Here is a 20,592-nt window from a genome sequence, read left to right as displayed (position 1 = left end):
GTTAATCTTTGAATGTTTCAGAAAGTAGTTACACGTTCCGTTCCTTTTATTAATGAAGTAATAACACAAATCGGAATTAGGGCTTGATAGTTGTGTGTTGAAAGTTGTTTATGTACAATGGAAGTATTGTTGGTAGGAGTTAATCAATTATAAGTAAGAGTAAGTTGAAGATTTTGATATATTCATGATGTACACCGGTGTACCTAGCGGTAATATGATGAGTTATGTTATGTTTGTGTATTATGTTGACGAAATGTTTGGTTAAGCAACAATATGGGTTTGTTTTTTTACCAGTACACAAGTGTACTGGTTGCACAAGCATTGTGTATTTATATGAATGTTAATATCAGGAGAATGTGTACACATGTGTATGTATACTATAAGATGATTTGAAAACTGAAATGTTATGCATATTATGTTACATTTATGTACAATATAGCAACAATCCTGCAATGTACACGCGTGTATACTGCGGATATTCCACGAAATACACATACAAATCAATTTATCCATAACAACGGGTCTGGTTGTACGGTGTACACATATGTACGATATAGTTTTGTACATTATACGTATGTGGACTGGTTATTACTCGCAAGAAATACACACGTGTAAACGTGGTATGTTCCACAAAATACACTTACAAATCAATATATCCATAAAGGACAGTTCCTTTTAGCAACGGTTTGAATCCGGGGGGAACAATTGGTGTCCAGTACCTAGTCCCATTTGGAGTTTCATAAACGTTACTAGCAACCGACTCTGCACAATTACAGTAAAAGAGAGTCATTCAAAAAAAACAAGGAGAACAATACTGAGGGTCTTCAAATGTTGATTAACTAACATTATGCTACTGACATGTAACTAGCGTGTTTTATACACATGTGTACTATCGTGTTGGAATGTATTGAACACATCAGTGCACATGTGTACGTCGGAGTTAATTGTTATAAACATTCAAAAACATGACTGAAAACTCTAACTCAGCGAATAAAATGACTAAAACTATAATTCAAATATTGCTCCTACGACCAAGAACAATGACAATATTACATGTTTGTTAAAATCTATGTAAATCAATGGTCATACATTACACTACCTGGATAATCCAACGTTGTAACGAAAACATTATCGGCAATGTTTTGGTCAGAATTATGATTGTGGATTTCTGATCAGCCATGAATTCAATACGGTAACACCTGCGGGAGAAAATTTAAATACACTTCAATGAATTCAAACGACAACAATTTAATTACATACACAAACAATCAAGCTCTAATTCAATATTCAAGTTGTAATTGCAACATAATCACAAACTGATTAAACGTTTACTTATACAACCTGAGTTTTGATGATCAATCAGCAACAGCAAAACGATGAATGTAATTCAATTAATATTCACCAGAATTTTCAACGGGGTGACGTGATGATCGACGATATAATTTTCAACGGGGTGACGTGATGATCGACTTAGGTGGTGAACGATGGAAATTCAAACTTCTGGAATAGAAAAAGTTGGTCAGAACGTGAATTTTGGATCCAATATCATGAAAATATGGATATTTGTTAAAGAGATTATGAAAGATAATCTTGATTAATATAATATATGTTAAGATTATGTTGATAAATAAAAAATAACTTATGAATTTGAATTTGTCCACAACTTCCGTAACTGAAATATTAAATGTGTTTATAATTTGAAATTAATAACTAAATAATGTAAATTAAATATTTATATAAAGTTACAATCTTACCCTTGTCAAATGTCTATGAAATCAATGGTTCAGATCAGTTCACGCTGTTCACTCCTGGAAATATGTTCACGCTTGAACCTAATCCTATAAATATATATATATATATATATATATATATATATATATATATATATATATATATATATATATATATATATATATATATATATATAGGATTAGGTTCAAACGTGAACATTTTCTCCAGCGTGAACCTATCTGGGCCCTTGATTTTGTAGATGATAGATCTTAGATCAATGGCACAATTGTAATTAAAGGTATAATAAATTGAATTTAAATTTTAATCTAAAGGGTAAAATAGGGAACTTTCATATTAAAGATATGGAAACTAATTAATTTCTAATCCCCTAAAATCTTGTATCAGTTTCAATATATTCAACAAACACATACATACGCCGCACACACACATGTCCCTCTCACACTCTTGTCTGAACTACCGCCAGACTCCGGCAGCGGAGCCGGCGACGGCACGGCGGCCGGCCACCGTGGATGGTGGTCCGGCGAGTCCTTCCGGCACAAGAGCACGCGTACCCCCTAAATCAAGCCTTCCGAGCACAAAACCGGCATCGGTTTTTTGAAAAGAGCGACGGTGGCAGTACTTCAACCCTGGTAGATGCGATTTTCCGGTAAGTCTTTGAATCCTTTTCTTTTCCTTTTTTTTCTTTTAGATCTTTCTAGATCCAAGTTTGTTTGTTTGTTTTTTTACAGAGTTTGCGGATCTAGGGTTTCATATCTCAAAACTATGTGTTTCTTTCACTCGATTTAAATTTCAGTATGATTAATGTTGAGATTGGGGTTCTTTTTAGGGTTTGCGAGTGGAAATGGTGACACTACTTGAGGGTTTCTGATTAATGAACAGAGGGAGTTGTCTAGTGAATATGAGGCCACCCGGATCGAATCATTGCACTGGATTTCAACGCTTTTAAATAGACACCATACTGAGGTAACCTTTGAATAATATTTTATTATTCAGTTTTCAATGAATTTTTTTATGCATGCTCTCTGTTATATGTATTCAGATTCTTATTGGTACAGAAAAGAAAAGAAAATAAAACTAAAAAGGAAAAGGTTTATATGTGTAACAGGTCCTGTCATTTTTGAATGATATATTTGACACCCTTCTTAAAGCATTGTCGGATTCCTCTGATCAGGTAATCTTTTCATCGTTACTTCATTACCTCGGTTAAATTGTTTTATCTAACTGTATGTGTGTATATATATATATAGGATTAGAAGCATGTTGGCTACACCATATTATTGGAGGTTGTTTCCGGTTGTACAAGCATGTTGGCTACACCATATTATGATTGAAGAGGTTATTTTATCCTTTGAGTAAAATTTGACAACAATGTAGTTTATATAACATGATTACAAGCAGAAAATGAGAAAAATCTATCAACCAGACTATTAGGCTCTGTTTTTGCTCTGTTTTTAAGGCGTTGTACACATGTGTATTCTGATTTTGCTATGCTTTAAGGCGATGTACACATGTGTATTCTGATTTTGCTTGTTTTTAAGGTGCTGTACACATGTGTATTATGATTTTTACTCTGGTTTTAAGGCGCTGTACACATGTGTAATCTGATTTTTGCTTTGGTTTTAAGGCGCTGTACACATGTGTATTATGATTTTGCTCTGTTTTTAAGGCGCTGTACACATGTGTATTCTGGTTTTGCTATCTTTTTAATGCGATGTACACATGTGTATAGCGTCTGTTTTTATGATATCTCATTTTTTTGTGTATTGAATGTGTAAAGTTGTTGATGTACACTTGTGAATTATACAAAGTACTAATTGCTGAGTTTTTGTGTTATTATAGGAGACGTCGTAAACGAGGAAAGTGGCGATGGAAGGTAGATAAGGATGATTCACGTATGAGGTCGATAAGGATAATTCACGTATGTTTGTTTGCTTGGTCGATAAGGATGATTCAGCATACAACGCGGCGAATAGTTGTAAAAGACTATGTCTTTTTTATTTTTCCGATTATGTTGCGTTTATTGTTTTCACGAAACTGGAACTTGTAATTGTATGTTTTTTTTTTGGTTTGCCAAACATTATGGAAATTGTTATTTGCTTAATATAAAATAGGTTTACAAGTTTTGTTTATATGTATGTATTATGTAGCTAATTACACATATACCATGCTGAGTACACATGTGTACTGTTCAATTCATATCAAAGTACACATGTGTATACCGTTGAAATATGAAGGTTACGTGAATCTTCAAAATCATAATCCGAATTCTGGTGGCGAAATCTAAAAAATAAAAATGAAATAAAAGATAATGTGGATAATGAATTTAAAATAGGAAAGATGTAACTTAATTCAATTATTAAAATAATGATTTAAATATAATTTTTTATATAATTACAATCATACCCTTAACAACTAAAAAGGAAATCAATGGTCCAGATCAGTTCACGCAGTTCACGCATGGGATTAGGTTCACGCTGGAACCCTACCCTACATATATATATATATATAAACATTGATTTTTCAAAAAAATTATAAAAAAAACCACTTGGAGCTTTTTTGTTTTTTGTAACACCCCGAAAATATAAAGCTTTGTATTAGAATTATAAAGTATTAAATAAACAAAAACAAACTAACTAGGACTAAATAACCCAGTTAGTTACAAGACTTGTAGTAACTCACAAGTGGGTTAAAACATTCAAAATATGAACTAAAGGAAATTAGAGGGACCAAAGGTGTTTAAATTGAAACTAATTATAATAAAAACAATTTTTAAACACAAAACACACATTTGTGTGTGTGCTGGTTCGATCAAACACAGAGGGGGGCGACCAGGACTTCTCCAAAACCCTAGTTAATGTTATTTGATTAAAATTGAAGACCAAATTCAGTCCCAAATCAAAATCCGAACATAGATTAGTGATCACCTCAGTGAAGGGATCATAAAGTATGTAAATTTTGTAGAAATTTTCCATTTAAATTTCTAAATGAACATAGGAAATTCGAAATTGATGTTGCATGAGTGTTGTACGGATGAAATTGGAGTAATATGATGTCTAGGGATAAACCCTAGATGATTTCTTGTTAAAATTTTGGTTAATACTTGTGAGATTCATAATCACCCTTCTAGGTGATTAATGGGTTTTGTAGAAACATGATAAACACTAGGATTGTGATTCTTGTTCTAGTGTAATCCGAGTTTTATGAAGTAATTTCTGAAATGTTGATGTTAAAATTTGTGTAAATTTTGCCCAATTGATGTTAATCTTGGCTGAATAAAAGTTATGAACTTAATGATAGATTATGAGAAATTATGCGCTTAAGGTGTTTGTGAAAATGCCTAAAAGAAGACTTGAAACTGGAAATTTGAGCTAAAACGCATGTTTGTAGAGTTATGGCGAACTATGCGTTATATGTTAAGTAAAAGAGTTCTAAACGGGTTGTGGTTGAACTCTATAGGAAAGGAAACCGAAGAGTCAAGTGGACAAGCCGGTGGCGACGCGCGACTGAAGGGGATGCTTTGAAGGTACGTGGCTTTAGTCCCATTACATTATGCATAAACATTTGGATTTAGTGTGTTAATGGTGTCATAGTGTAGTATACGCGTTTGGTGTGTCAATGAAGTGGCGAAGCTCACTCGACAATCAAACGGGTCATAATAATTGTTGGAAATGGTTTGGCTTGTCATTAAAGTGATGGTTTCCACTCGACAACCAAACGGGTCAAAACAATGTCTTAAAAACGGTCATGTGTGTGGAGACTTGAAAGTCTCATATAATGCTAGTGTTAGATGGCAATACGCCAATGGATTGGTTATGCCATGGTTTACAAAGACGAGTATTCGGGATGAATGGTAAAAATCAATTGCAAGAAGTTGCAAGAAGTGGCATGCTTGAATTTGAGAAAATGAGCATGAAATCTTGATGCTAGCGTAAAGCAATGTAATGCTACGGATATGTCAATAATTACAAGCCCAGGGAATGGGTGGATTAGTCTAAAATGCCAAAAGAATAGATTGATAGACAATATCCACACATATTTAATGGGTCGAATAATCGGAACAAAGATTTTGTGGACCATTTGTTCATAATCCGGGTTTCGTTACGCAATATTCATATGGTTAGATCCGTAATTTTAATACGGACACATAGGAAAAAGAATCGGCAAAAACGGACAAACAGATAGGAAGTTATGCTTGTTTAAAGATTGAATTTTGACAAAATCCGGAACTGGGCAAATATGCAGGTCCAGAAACTGGACCTACTAGAAAACGTACTCCCCCGCGCCACGTGATGTGCGTGAAGTGTGTTATATTTTTTATGTATATTTTAAGCCCTTTTACACTTTTTAGCCAAGTTTTAAATTTATAAAACACGATATTTACTAACACTAAACACACATATGGGCAAGTGCACCCATCGTGAACGTAGTGTAGTGTTGGTAAGATACCGAGGTCGTCCAAGGACACAAGAGCTTTTAGTACCGGTTTATCCTCAACGTCTAATCAAATCAAAAGTTAGAAAAAGGTTTTTTAACTAGAAAAATAAAACTAAATAAAATGCTGAAAAATAAAATAAAAGTAAAAACAGATAGACAAGATGAATCACTTGGATCCGACTCGTATGTAGTGTAACCTTTGATTATTTCCGCACTTTTGCACTTTTTAAGAGATTATCTTAGTTATTGTAGTAGGCCCCTCTTTTGAAGGTGACGTTACCCTCAACCCAGTAGTTTGAGTCAGCAAGGATACAATCCTAAAGGGTCGGATTATTGAACGATAATTAATTAAGTTATTAATGCAGAATGTGGTAGGCCCCTCATTTGAAGGTGACGTTACCCTCGGCTAAGTAGTCTGAGTCAGCAGGGATACAGTCCTAAGTAGCCGAGTTAAAGTTTTAATAGTAGCTTACATATGAGGGGATCAAAGAGTTTGGACCCCCGCCATCCAATACCGGTGGATATTGAAGGAGGTCCTACTAAATTTGACCTAGGTCCTTGTAGGATCTATACATTGAACAAGGCAAGACTCTTACCAAACCGTTCCCTTAACCCCCGACCAGGTAGCCAACATATCTCCATATAGACCATGGAGATATGAATGGTGAAAATCTTTTATTTTATATAGACAGTAAAATAATGCCAAGACACCACGGACAAACGATAAGGAAAAATCACCTTCAACATAAGAAACTAGTTATTAAAGTCATTAATACATAACCAAATAAAAAGTGCGAAAAGATTAAAAATAAAAAGTATTACACTAGACACTTGTCTTCACCAAGTGATGTAAGAGACTTAGGCAAACATGGCCTTTGATTGTCAAGAACTCTTACGATCAATCTTGGATCCCGAGATGACTCACACACTCTATGATGGATGATGGGTGATGGTAGTGGATGATGGTGTTATGATGGTGGTGGTGGGTGGGTGAAGTGTGATAGAGGTGGTGTGCCAAGGGATGGTTTGCAAATGAGCCAAGCACCCCTATTTATACCATCACCCCGTGTCCATTAGCACAGCCCCGTGTCCATCCTCCTTCTCTTTCTTCATTAATTGCAGTTTGTCTGCATTAGTTGACCACGCCCCCGTGTCCGATGGGCACGACCCCGTGTGCAGAAGCGTATCTGTACTATCAAGATTTCCCTGGATTCTGCGAATCTTAGAGTTGACCACGGCCCCATGTCCGCTGGGCACGCCCCCGTGGTGGGTGATAGAAGCTTCTACAACTTTGTCTTTTCTGCAGACACTTGGGCACGCCCCCGTGCTCACTGAGCACAGGGCGTGTTCAGCCTTCTGTTCTTTTGTTTTGCTTTGCTTGGGAAGATGCTGTCGGGAGGTCGGGCATGCCACGTTTGTTCCTTTTCTTGTATTTATGTTAGATTTTAGCTGCCTTTTTGCTTCTTTTGTTCATTTGAGCTCGTTTAATCCTAAAAATACAAAAGGAAGATAAAAACACACTTTTTCCAACAATAGTACTAAAAAGGGTTAGTTTTATGCCACAATTGATGTGATTTATATGTTGCATTTTGTGCACATCACACGCGACGGGGAAACTCAATTCTGGCGCGACACGCGGGGCCGCCCGCGGCACGCGAAGGGTCAACTTGAGTCTGTCGCGTGGCGCGACAGACCTAAAATTAGGATTTTTATTTTTTTGTTATGCCTGTGTTGTTGGGGTTTGTTTAGGCCTATTTTAAAATTGTCAAAACTAATTATTGATGTGGTTTTGACCTTAGGTGATGCTCATTTCATTTCGGATGCTGATCAAGTGTGAAATCAAGAACCGAACACAAGTTTTGAAGCTTCCGCACTAATCTAATTATGTTTAGATAATGTTGTTATGTAAACACTATAAAATCCTGAATGTTTAAACTATGTAGTTGGTTATCTTAATACCTTATGACGATATACAATTTAGCTATTAACTATGTTTTTAGTAGAAATGCATTTTTGTTTTCGAAAGGTGCGCCTTTTATAATAAAATAATATATAAATAAGACGAGCGTTACAAGTTGGTAATCAGAGCTCAGGGTTATTAACAAACTGTGTTCGGTTCAAGCTTGATCAAACATCCGGTAAGAGTTAATTGTTTTAGTAGACTTATTAAATGTAGAAGGGAAGTATGAATTGACGTGCACGGGAAGAGCGTGTTAACACACTCAAACCCAGAAAGTGCACTAAATAAGAACGGTTAAAGCAAGTTATGAGCTTGGCTAAACCGAAGCAAATAAATCATATGTTATAGATGAAATGTTTAACGGTTGGTGTAAACATTTCAGTTTTAAAGATGACGGAAAAAGGTAATGATGATGCGGTGTCGATAGTCACCGAGCAAATGAAGGAAGTGATTGCCGAAGAGGTAGGAAAGGCAATCGAAAATAGCCTATCCAGTTTTATAGATAAGATCCAAAACACAGTACTTTCGGTAGTCGATGAGAGAATCAAGATGTTGGAAGATAGTACCAACATAGCTAAGGAGAAATCTGGAGAGCGCAAGGGCTGCTCATACAAGGAATTCATGGCATGTAAACCACCACTTTATAATGGAGAGGTGGATCCAATAATATGCCAACGATGGCTCAGTGACATTAAAGGGGTGTTTGAGAGAACCCACTGCGACGCAAACGACTTCGTAGCTTATGGTACGGGTCAGCTGAGAGGTCAAGCAAAGGATTGGTGGGATAACAAGAAAAAGGAAATTGGAAGCGAAGCGGCAAGAGCGATGACATGGGACGAGTTTAAGGTGCCATTCCTTAAACACCACAGCCCCAAGGCCGTTATTAACCGAATCAAGGAGGAATTCATTCAGCTAAGGCAAAAAGGTGAATCTATTGATAAGATCACGGGGATCTTTCTTCACAAACTGAGATTCTGTGACGAGTTGGTGACGTCCAAAGAACAGAAAGTATATTATTATTATAATATGCTAAGTGCAGAATACCGGGAGTTCATGACTCCCTCGAAATATGAAACTCTTACCGAGATCATAAACACGGCTCAGGAAAGAGAAATTGAACTGAAAAAGCAAATCGAGAGAGGTGAACGAAGGGCACAGACTATTAACCCAAGCCCCACGAAGAAAGCACGAACCATGGAGTCGTCAATGAAACAAGAAGGGAAGGGCGAGTCGCCGAGTTGTAAGGTTTGCGGAAAAGGGCACAAGGGCGAGTGCCGGTTCTAAGATAAGTCATGCCCCATATGTGGGAAGACAGGGCATACGGCTGCGTTATGCCCGGGAAAAGTGTCGGTTTGTTATAAGTGCTACCAGCCGGGTCATAAGAAATCAGAGTGCCCGGAGCTAGTCGGGAAGAAGGATGGCAAGGATTCACAAACAGAAACTCCAAAAGCAAAGACCAGATCCTTCCAGTTAACCGCAGTCGAGGCGAAGGTGGAACCCGATGTGGTCTCAGGTATATTCGCTATAAATTCAATACCCGCACATGTGTTATTTGATACGGGTGCGAATAAATCCTTTATTTCACATGGATTTACTCGACATCGTTCATTTGTATTGACCAAATTACCTTTGCCTCTAGAAGTAGAAATAGGCGACAACAAGAGTTTTATTGTTTGTGACATATATCAAGATTGTAAGATGAGTATCGGACAGTGAAGAATACTCAATAGACCTGATTCCGATGTCTATGGGAGAATTCCAAGTGGTAGTCGGGATGGATTAGCTATCCCGACATCACGCGAAGGTCGTGTGTTTCCGCAAGGAGATAAAATTAACGTCTCCAAATGGAAAACACGTTACCATCTATGGCGAAAAAGGGGGTAATCCCATAATGTGCTCAATGATAAAGGCTCACAAACTTATGAAACGTGGATGTGTTCATGATATACGCAAACGAATCAGACAAAGGATCGCTAAAGATTGAAGACGTACCGGTGGTACGAGAGTAGGCAGATGTGTTTTCGGAAGATTTGCCGGGGGTACGGCCTGAACGGAAGGTAGAATTCGGAATCGAATTGATTCCGGTGTGAAACCCATAGCCAAAGCACCGTATAGGCTCGTGCCATCAGAACTAGAAGAACTAATGTCTCAGATTCAAGACCTGCTCGACAAGGGGTTTATTAGACTAAGTGTGTCTCCGTGGGGTGCACCGGTGCTATTCGTGAAAAAGAAAGATGGGAGCATGCGCATGTGTATCGATTACTGGGAGTTAAATAAACTCACGGTGAAAAATCGATACCCGCTCCCAAGAATTGATGATTTATTTGACCAGCTGCAAGGCACGAGTTAGTTCTCAAAGATTGACCTTAGGTCGGGTTATCATCAGTTGAAGGTCAAGGAGGAAGACGTACCGAAGACGGCCTTTCGTACACGTTACGGACATTACGAATTCCTTGTGATGTCTTTCGGCTTAACCAATGCACCCGCGACTTTCATGGATCTCATGAACCGGGTTTGCAAACCGATGTTGGATAAGTCGGTGATAGTGTTCATCGATGACATCCTAGTATATTTGAAGAATGAATCCGAGCACGCAAGTCATTTATGAGAAGTGTTGGAAACGCTAAGAAGAGAGAAATTATACGCAAAATTATTGAAATGTGCTTTCTGGTTACGAGAAGTGCAATTTCTCGGGCACATTATTAGTGCGAACGGAGTGTTGGTAGACCCGTCAAAAATAGAAGCAATGGCGAGATGGAATCCACCGAAGAATCCTTCGGAAATCAGAAGCTTTTTGGGGCTCGCGGGATATTATAGGAGGTTCATACAAGATTTCTCCAAGATTGTCGTACCGTTAACCAAATTAACTCGTAAAGATGAAAAGTTTATTTGGGGCGAAGATCAAGAAAAAGCGTTTCAAACGCTTAAAGAAAAATTGACCCATGCTCCGGTATTGACATTGCCGGATGGGGTTGATGATATGGTAGTTTACTCGGATGCGTCACATTCGGTTCTAGGGTGCGTTCTGATGCAACAAGGCAAGGTTATAGACTATGCCTCGAGACAACTAAAGACTCATGAAAAGAATTACCCGACACACGACCTCGAGTTGGCGGCGGTGGTGTTTGCCTTAAAGATATGGAGGCATTATTTGTACGGGGTAAAATGCACTATTTTTACCGACCATAAAAGTTTGAAATATTTCTTCGACCAGAAAGAATTAAACATGAGACAAAGGCGGTGGTTAGAAACAGTCAAGGATTTCGATTGTGATATACACTACCACCTCGGAAAAGCTATTGTGGTGGCGGATGCGTTGAGCCGAAAGGTAGACTACACTCCAATCCGAGTACGATCGATGCAATTAATGGTGACATCGGGTCTACTTGAACAAATCCCAAAATCTCAAGTTGAAGCAATGAAAGAGGAAAACTTGAAGAAAGAAAGAATAGTGGGTCAATTGAAAGAATTAGCGGAGGGTAACAACGGGTTAAAAACTCGATTCAGAAGAGTATGGGTCCCAAATTCGTGTGGAGCCAAGGCGCTCCTACTTGACGAAGCTCATAAATCCCGTTATTCTATCCATCCGGGGGCAACCAAGATGTATAACGATTTAAAGCAAAACTATTGGTGGCCCGGAATGAAAGGAGATGTTGTAAAGTATGTAGAGAAGTGCTTGACCTGTTTACAAGTCAAAGCGGAGCACCAAAAGCCATACAGTAAGTTACAACCATTGGACATCCCAGTTTGGAATTGGGAACAAATCATAATGGACTTGTTGACCAAACTGCCCAAAACCAACCGTGGATATGATGCTATATGGGTAGTTGTGGATAGATTGACAAAAAGTTCTCACTTCATTCCGATTCGTGAGACTTATACGTCCGAAAAGATGTCAGAGGTGTACACCAATGAAATAGTGGCACGCCACGGAGTACCGATATCCATCGTGTCCGATAGAGATACTCGGTTCACTTCGAACTTTTGGCGCGAATTCCAAGAGCAAATGGGAACTAAATTGTTCATTAGCATAGTGTACTATCCATAAACGGATGGACAGAGTGAAAGAACGATACAAACGTTGGAAGATCTATTACGGGCATGTATTATCGACTTCGGGGGAAGTTGGGATGTTTATCTACCATTGGTCGAATTTTCATATAATAACAGTTACCATGCAAGCATCGGTATGGCTCCGTACGAGATGCTTTACGGTAGAAAATGTCGAACCCTGGTGTGTTGGGATGAAGTAGGACCACGTGAGCTTGCACATAAAGATGTAGTCCGAATCACGAACAAGAAAATTGACTTGGTCCGAGCTCACTTGAAAGCGGCTCAGGATCGACAAAAGTCGTATGCGGACAAAAGAAGGAGATCGATTGAGTTTCAAGTTGGTGATAAGGTGATGCTGAAGGTATCTCCGTGGAAAGGAATTATTCGGTTTTGAAAAAGGGGAGAGTTAAGCCCAAGGTTTATTGGGCCATTAAGAATCATCGAACGGGTTGGTAAGGTAGCATACCGTCTCGAACTTCCCGAGGAGTTGAGTGGAATACAAAGCACGTTCCACGTATCACATCTCCGAAAATGTCTAGCCGACGAAACAGCTTACATCCACTATAATAGTCTTAACTACGCGGTGAAGCCAATTGCGATTCTAGATTGTAAAGTGAAAAGCCCGAGGAACAAAGTGATTAATCAAGTAAAGGTCAAATGGGAACACAGAAAGGGTTCGGATACCACAATGGGAGTCCGAAGAGGAGATGCAGCGGCTCTACCCTACATTATTCGGTACGTACTATGGTTTCGGGGACGAAACCCTTTTAAGGGGGGTGGACTTGTAACACCCCGAAAATAGAAAGCTTTATATTAGAATTATAAAGTATTAAATAAACAAGAACAAACTAACTAGGACTAAATAACCCAGTTAGTTACAAGTCTTGTAGTAACTCATAAGTGGGTTAAAACACTCAAAATATGAACTACAGGAAATTAGAGGGACCAAAGGTGTTTAAATTGAAACTAATTATAATAAAAACAATTTTTAAACACAAAACACACATTGTGTGTGCTGGTTCGATCAAACACAGAGGGGGCGACCAGGACTTCTCCAAAACCCTAAGTTCATGTTATTTGATTAAAATTAAAGACCAAATTCAGTCCCAAATCAAAATCCGAACATAGATTAGTGATCACCTCAGTGAAGGGATCATAAGGTATGTAAATTTTGTAGAAAATTTCCATTTAAATTTCTGAATGAACATAGGAAATTCGAAATTGATGTTGCATGAGTGTTGTACGGATGAAATTGGAGTAATATGATGTCCAGGGATAAACCCTAGATGATTTCTTGTTAAAATTTTGCTTAATACTTGTGAGATTCATAATCACCCTTGTAGGTGATTAATGGGTTTTGTAGAAACATGATAAACACTAGGATTGTGATTCTTGTTCTAGTGTAATCCGAGTTTTATGAAGTAATTTCTGAAATGTTGATGTTAAAATTTGTGTAAATTTTGCCCAATTGATGTTAATCTTGGCTGAATAAAAGTTATGAACTTAATGATAGATTATAAGAAATTATGCGCTTAAGGTGTTTGTGAAAATGCCTAAAAGAAGACTTAAAACTGGAAATTTGAGCTAAAATGCATGTTTGTAGAGTTATGGCGAACTATGCGTTATATGTTAAGTAAAAGAGTTCTAAACGGGTTGTGGTTGAACTCTATAGGAAAGGAAACCGGAGCGTCAAGTAGACAAGCCGATGGCGATGCGCGACTGTAGGGGGTGCTTTGAAGGTACGTGGCTTTAGTCCCGTTACATTGTGCATAAACGTTTGGATTTAGTGTGTTAATGGTGTCATAGTGTAGTATACGCATTTGGTGTGTCAATGAAGTGGCGAAGCTCACTCGACAGTCAAACGGGTCATAATAATGGTTGGAAATGGTTTGGCTTGTCATTAAAGTGATGGTTTTCACTCGACCACTAAAGGGGTCAAAACAATGTCTTAAAAATGGTCATGTGTGTGGAGACTTGAAAGTCTCATATAATGCTAGTGTTAGATGGCAATATGCCAATGGATTGGTTATGCCATGTTAGTTTACAAATCCGAGTATTCGGGATGAACGATAAAAATCAATTGCAAGAAGTGGCATGCTTGAATTTGAGAAAACGAGCATGAAATCTTGATGCTAGCGTAAAGCAATGTAATGGTACAGATATGTCAATAATTACAAGCCCGGGGAATGGGTGGATAAGTCTAAAATGCCAAAAGAATAGATTGGTAGACAATATGCACACATAGTTAATGGGTCGAATTATCGGAACAAGGATTTTGTGGACCATTCGTTCATAATCCGGGTTTCGTTACGCAATATTCATATGGTTAGATCCGTAATTTTAATACGGACACATAGGAAAAAGAATCGGCAAAAACGGACAAATAGATAGGAAGTTATGCTTGTTTAAATATTGAATTATGACAAAATCCGGAGCTGGGCAAATATGCAGGTCCAAAAACTGAACCTGCTGGAAAACGTACTCCCCCGCGCCACGCGACGGGGAAACTCAATTCTGGCGCGACACGCGGGGCCGCCTGCGGCACGCGAAGGGTCAACTTGAGTCTGTCGCGTGGCGCGACAGACCTAAAATTAGGATTTTTATTTTTTTGTTATGCCTGTGCTGTTGGGGTTTGTTTAGGCCTATTTTAACATTGTCAAAACTAATTATTGATGTGGTTTTGACCTTAGGTGATGCTCATATCATTTCGGATGCCGATCAAGCGTGAAATTAAGAACCGAACACAAGTTTTGAAGCTTACGCACTAATCTAATTATGTTTAGATAATGTTGTTATGTAAACACTATAAAATCCTGAATGTTTAAACTATGTAGTTGGTTATCTTAATACCCTATGACGATGTACAATTTAGCTATTAACTATGTTTTTAGTAGAAATGCATTTTTGTTTTCGAAAGGTGCGCCTTTTATAATAAAATAATAAATAAATAAATAAGACGAGCGTTACATTTTTTTGTTGCAAATTGTTCGATAACATGTAACTTACATTCTCTGTTTTTTTTAAGAAAAGGTTTGTTACATAAGTTTTCTTGAGTTTTCTTAACTCAAGTGAGTTTTCTCTCTATAATTCCCCTATATATATAGGGGAGGGTTCAAGTGAAAACTCCTTTTATCGTGAAAACTCGAAAACTAACTAAAAAGCCTAAAAAAACATACCAATTTTTTTTTACAACTTTTTATTAAAAATCGCTATTTTTTGTATATAAAAAAATATTTTTTAAAAAAAATTGTAGTGCACATGTGCAATAATACACATGTGTAGTACACATATAATGCACATGTGCACTACAATTTTTTTTTTTTTTGAATTTTTTTATATACAAAAACTAGCGAAAATTAGTAAAAAAAAATTGGTATGTTTTTTGATTTTTTTTAGTTAGTTTTCGAGTTTTCAAGATAAAAGGAGTTTTTAATTGAACCTTGCCCTATAATTTAATTTAATTTATCTAAACTGATCATCTTTTAAAATTTTTAAATTCTTTTCTGTTCTTCTTGTTGTGTTAAATTATGTTTGATTTTTGGTTCCTAACTGATCATCTTTTAAAAAGTTTAAATTCTTTTCTGTTCATGTTGTGTTAAATTCTGTTTGATTTTTGGTTCCTAAACTTTTTGAACTCTTTTTTATCACAAACTTATTCATTATATATTCGTTCAACCGTGTGTAAGCAATTAGCAATTTATAGTTTGAGTAGGAATGAAAATTTGGAATTATTTGGTAGGGCAATTAAAATATTTAATAAATAAATAAAAACAAAAATTAGTGGTTGTAAGGAAGTGTGAACTGTGAAGTCGTGTGTAGAAGGAACGATGAATCATTAGTGCCGGGTGTCTTGTATTGGATAAAAGAAAGTTCCAAATATTGAAAATACATAAGTAGTTAGGGTCCCACAACACCAAATAAACCAAACTCTTGGACATCACATGAACATGTTACAAAATTAGATAATTAAGTAAAAATCATTAACACTATTACTATTAGGTTATAGGGTGTGATCATAACCCACACAACCATTATGATCCTTTACATCAGCGTCATGTCACCCACCTCTAATCATCCAAAACCACTACCCTAAGGGTGTGGTCATGACCAAAACCACTATCCCCTTATTTATTTAATTTATTTTTATCTAAAGAAAAAGGAAAAAAAAATCTTAGAAAATGGAAAAGAGGACCATGGTTTCTGTTGGGATTGAACCCTATCAAAGGAACAGTTAATTAAAGCCAAAACCAGACCAGAGCAGTGGATCCAGAATAAACAGATGTTTGTATTCATTCTCTCCCTTTGAAAGTGGCTAAACAACTGATGACCTCTATGTACTGCTCGTCTACAACATTTGTCCTTCAACAACTGCTGATGATTAAAGAACTGTTGAAGACTAACACTGATGCTCAATCTACTGATCTGGGTCAAGCACTACTGAAGACATAAAGTACTGCTGGAGTCACAACAGTGGAATGGGAAGCAGTAGTTTGTTTATTCATTGTATTGTATTGTAATGTAATCAGTAGTTAGCAAGCAGTAGTTGTATTAGATCAGTAGTTACAGGTTGTTAGGAGGTTAGATGTCACTTTCATGGTGACGTCAGCCAAGATGCTTCAGTGGTTTGCTCGTTCCTATAAATAGAACAGTACCCTGTACTGTTCTATCAGCTCTTTCATCACTTGTCATTCTGTACGAGCAAATTGTCGTGAGTTCAGGCTGAGGGGGAGTTTGTGATACATGCATGCAAAATTGTAATTGAAGTTTGAAACAAATTCAATCATTCGGTTCAATGTTAAACTTGTATGTTTAAAGCATTTCTCCTGTTTGATTGTGTGCAAAGTTTATTTCCATTTTAATTCCGCTGCATTTACTTGTTCATCTTCTTAATTCTCAAACGAAAGCACAATCAAAAAGAGACTCAGATCCTAACAATTGGTATCAGAGCTAGGACAGTCAAATTTGATCTAACAATCATTTTGACGTAAAAGTTCAGCTCACAATCGTTGATACTTATAATTGTTCGTTTCGTTGAAAAACAAAGTAAGGTTTAATCGCGAACAAAGTTGATTAATCAGTACCTATAAAACAACCAGGATGACGTCACAATCACAAGATGCTAACAATAACATCGGTTCACTTCTCAAACCACCCATGTTGAAACGATATGAGTACCACATCTGGGAGAGAAGGATGGGTCACATCCTTGCTCAACAGAATACCGGATGTTGGAGATCGGTTGTCTTTGGACCACATGTTCCAATGGTGCCGAGTGCTGAGGATCTAAAGGTTTTTGTTCCTAAGATAGTTGAGAACTATACGGATCTCGATTATCAAAAGTTTGAACTGGATGCTAAGGCATTTAGCATTGTTGCATCTAGTTTACCCAATGAAATTTATGTTGGACTGTTACACTATAACAGTGCCAAAGAATTATGGGATGCACTTAAGGAACAATTTGGGGGGACTGAAGAAGTGCTTGAAAACAACAGGGAAATTTTGAACCAACAGTATGAAACATTTTGTCACATTAAGGGTGAATCATTAACAGAATAGTTCGAGCGATTTAGTTGTCTCATGAGTGAACTAAAACTTGTTAAGGTTGAATTTACTAAATCAGCACAAAATAGCAGGTTTCTTAGGCCACTCCCTGAAAAATGGGATACAATTGCTTTTGTGACTAGAAACTCTGTTGAATTCAAAGATCTGACACTGACCCAGTTTCACTGTAGACTCCTAACCTATGAAAGGGAGTTAAACCATAAAAGAAGTTGCAAGAGTCTGGTAAAGTTGCAGATGACTACTCATTTGCCAACACAGCTCTGTTGGGTCAGGAAGAGTCTGGCAGTAGTAAGGATCAGAGTTTTGATCATTTTATTGACATAACTGCCGGTGGTAACTTCAACTCTGATCCTCATTCATCCAATTATGCTTTCACAGCAAATGGAGAAAGCCAGAACTCTGATAATCTGTGCTTTGAACTCAATGACCTTCAGCATTTTGATCCAGTTGATTTAGAGGAAATGGATATTTTGCACCAGCTTGCACTGCTAAGTGTTAGAACAAGCAAGTTTTACAAAAGGACAGGGAGGAAATTCCCAGGGTTGCATGGGAATTTAAAAGTAGGGTTGGACAAGTCAAAAATTAAATGCTACAAGTGCAACAGGCTAGGTCACTTTGCTAGGGAATGTAGGAGTCAAACCAATGGACCTATTATCACTCACCCTAGTCCAAGACCACAAAATAGTCAAAGCACTGTGCAGTATTCCCATTATACCCCTGCTGCCCATGTTAACACTGCTCATTATGCAAACCCTGTTCCTATGCATTATGTTCAAACCACTGTCCAGCAAATTCAGTATGTTCAAGCTCCTGTCCCTCGGGTTCAAGTGCAACCAGTTGCACCACAACAAGCTGCACCACCAGCAGTGGTTCAACCAGATCAGCAAAGCTTTTTCACCCAAGGCTTTGTTGACTGGAGCAGCTTACCTGATGAGCTAGGTGATGAAAATTTTGCACTCTATGCTACTAATGATGCTTCTAATAATGAATTTTGTTTTATGGCATTGGAGTCAATACCAGAAGGGCTGGAAACTGAAGAAGGACAGTCAAGTGCTGAAACAGTGGATGAACTTGCTGAAGCAGTGGTTACTGATGTTGCTGAAGAAATACTGTTGGAAGAAAGTTCAAAACCCCTGTTGGAACCACTATCTGACCCTTGGTCTGAACAAGAAGAAAAGAAACATGGTGAAAAGGAAGAGAAGGTGACTGATGAGGAAAAGCATGTTTGTGACTGTGCCATGATGGCTGCAGGTAAGGTATCATCTCAGGTTCTCCAAAATCTGTGTTCAGACAAATGCATCATAGCATTTGCTAACATTAAAGAGGTGAATGAAAACCTTAGGGATAGAATTTTAAATGATGAAGTTCAATTTGAAAAGTCTTTAAAAGAACTGAAAATCAAGTTGGCTGAAAAAGATAATGAAATCTGCAGTCTCAAACAAGAGCATAGCATAACCAAGGACCAACTCCAGGCTATGATAGAAAAATATCAAGCCTGTAAAAAGGAGTTGGAAGCCACCCAAATCACTTGTGAAAATGGGTGGAATCCTGCAAAGGTTATGAAATTATGCTTGAAAAATAGCTTGAAAGTAATGTAAAATTTGGCATAGGGTTTAGGAAAAATGACCAAGTTGAAAACACTGTTGCAAATCAAGCTGGTTCTGTTGAAATCATACCAACCAATGAGAATGGCCAAGAAGTTAAAATAACTGACAAACTTGGTAACAAAATCACTTTGGAAAGATTTGTGGGATCCTCAACTTTTGAGGAGATTGAGAAATACCAATTTAAACCCACATGGTTAGATGAGTGTGACATTCTTGAAAATTTCAAACCAATGGACTTCTCAACCATTGATGGTGTAAAAGCTCCCAAGGCAAAGGTCATTCCTCTTAAGGACATCCCAACGGTGGTTCAAAACTCTGTTGCAAAGGAGTCTGAAAAGAGGAAGAAAAGAGAAAAGATTCAAAACTTGTTTTGTGACTTTTGTGAAAAGAAAAATCACCTGACCAAGGATTGTTTTCATTTAAAAGCTTATGATCTTAACAAAACAAGTACCATTGAGCCTTCACAGAGTTGCACCATTTGTGGTAAAAACAACCATTCTACTCAGCAGTTTGTGTATTTGAAATCTTTTGAGGTCAAAAAGGAAGAATACATGTCAAAAACACCAATGAGTTCATCACAATCATCTGTCAAGTTCACCAAGAATCAACCACTGTTTGTGCCAGTTCAAACAGCTGAACCAAACTTCTGTTAAAAGAGATGTTCAGGTGACTGATGCACCCCATGCTAACCAATACCGAAGAGGTAAAGGTCAACCACCATACCAAAGGATTCCACATGTGTATGAGGTTTACAAAAAACCTTCTAAACCAAGAGTGAACAGGCATCCTTTTGGTTATCAGCAGATGATAGGGCAAGACCCCCAACAGTGGTTAGAGAAAAACATTCCAAAAAATGTTCAAACCCCTGAGCTAACCACTGTCCACCCACCTGAACATAACACCGACACTGTTGAGACCCCATCCAAAGCCTTATTGGCTTTGGAAACCCTAATGAACTAATCCTTTTACTTCATATGCAGGGAGCTTCTGCATGCTTAGATAGTCTTTGGTATATAGATAGTGGAGGCTCTAGGCACATGACAGGATGTAGAGCCCTACTCAAAGATTTCAAAATCCATCGAGGGGGTGATATATCCTTTGGCAATAATAGTAAAGGGAAGGTGATGGGGTCTGGTACAGTTCAGTCTGGTAATGTTAAATTTGAAAATGTCAATCTAATAGACAATCTAAAATTCAACCTCCTGAGTGTCTCACAAATGAGTG

The sequence above is a fragment of the Helianthus annuus genome, chromosome 17 (genome assembly GCF_002127325.2).
Source record: "Helianthus annuus cultivar XRQ/B chromosome 17, HanXRQr2.0-SUNRISE, whole genome shotgun sequence".
Taxonomy (NCBI): domain Eukaryota; kingdom Viridiplantae; phylum Streptophyta; class Magnoliopsida; order Asterales; family Asteraceae; genus Helianthus; species Helianthus annuus.
The sequence above is the reverse complement of the archived record's forward strand: the minus strand, read 5'-3'. Positions refer to the sequence as shown.